Source organism: Pediculus humanus, genomic scaffold, assembly GCF_000006295.1.
Source record: "Pediculus humanus corporis 1103172108318 genomic scaffold, whole genome shotgun sequence".
NCBI classification, from domain to species: domain Eukaryota; kingdom Metazoa; phylum Arthropoda; class Insecta; order Psocodea; family Pediculidae; genus Pediculus; species Pediculus humanus.
The window spans coordinates 2061866-2063531 of record NW_002987887.1 but is presented as its reverse complement, the minus strand read 5'-3'; positions in this window follow the sequence as shown (position 1 = coordinate 2063531).

Below are 1666 nucleotides of genomic sequence, written 5' to 3'. Positions count from 1 at the left end.
CCAAACAAACAAACAAAATATTGGAAAAAAAAAAAATTTGTCGGTTGTACGGGTTATAACGATTACGTTTAAAAACATCGAAAAAATAATTTTTTTTTAGTACGTGATAAATTATTTTAATTATTAAAAAAATTTTTATTACTCGTAATAATTAGGTTTTTCCATTAAATAATAATCGTTTCAGGTACGTTTTATTATTATTATTATTATTACCTGTATTTTATTATTACCAGTTCGAACCTTTGCAAAAAAAACCTTGATACGGTACCGATTTTCATAAATTTTTTCAATTTTTTTTCATGTTTTTTTTTTCTGGAAGAATTGTTAGTTTTTTCTTCCTTCAGGCACGAATTCCCTCCCCTCTCTACCCCAAAGGCAGACAGGTGTAAAACACCTTGACACCATATTTACCCTATGCACCTTGAGAATTTGAAGGCGATGATGATGATAGTAATAATAAGCTCTCTCTTTCTCTCTATCATGTTCCCCTCCTTTTTCCTCCCTCTAACATCCCCCCAAAATATTTTTCTCTCCTACCTGAATGAACGTTTTACGTTCGTTATAAAAAAAAATTTTCAATTAAAATCAATAATTTTGTATTTTTCGAATGATAATAATAATAATGATTTTTACATCACGTTCGATATTAATAATAATAATTGAAAATCTTGGCTCTGTTCGTACCTAAAAAAAAAACCCTTGAGGTACTCGTAGGAAAAACCTTTTTATCATTATTATTTGTGAAAGTGATGATTGAATTTAATCGAAAGCTGATTTTTAAATTATCATTATCATCATCATTATTATTATTTGGTATTGTGTTAATAAGACTTCAAAAAAAAAAATTGACAAATAAATTATCTAATCGAATCAAAAATCAATGAGTAAAAATTAATTTTTTTACAACATATTAGGTAGCAATTTTTATTTTTTATTTATTAAAATGAACAATGAATGATTGATTGAGTGCATGAATGAATGAATGAATTGGTTTTTTTTTATTTTAAATTAATTAATTAATAATTAATAATAAAATAAGAACGTGTGAGAGAGTTAATAATAAACGTCGTTAATTGGTTTTCCATAATTGATGACAGATTAAATTATTTCTTAAAAATGTCGATTTTTTAAGGGTGAGAAAATAATTTATTATTATTATTATCGTTGTTGATGTTGTTGTTGTTGTTGTGGTTGTTATCGATAAGTTTTCTCATTAAAAAAAAAAATTACTATTCGTTATTCGATAATTAGAAAGAAAAGAAAAATGATATTCGTGGTAGGGATGATGATGATGGTGGTGGTGGTGGTTTGTATGAAATATTACCACCCCTCCCCTTGAAAAAAATTACCTTAACAATTTATTATTATTATTATCGAAGTGGTAATAAATCGGGGTTCATGCTAGATATCGTGGGATTATTTACATTTGAAATTTTTACTTTTTTTTTTTTTCGTGAGCGTTACATAACGACCGCATCGACTCCGAACGTTTTGAAATTATTCTAATACAATAATCATTATCATCATCATCATCATCATTATTATTATTATTTGCGAGAATTTTTTATTTACGTTATTAAATAAAAAAAAATAATAATAATAATAAATTTTGTTTTTTTAATCACGGGTGGATAAATTTAAATTTAAAAAAAAAATATTATAAATC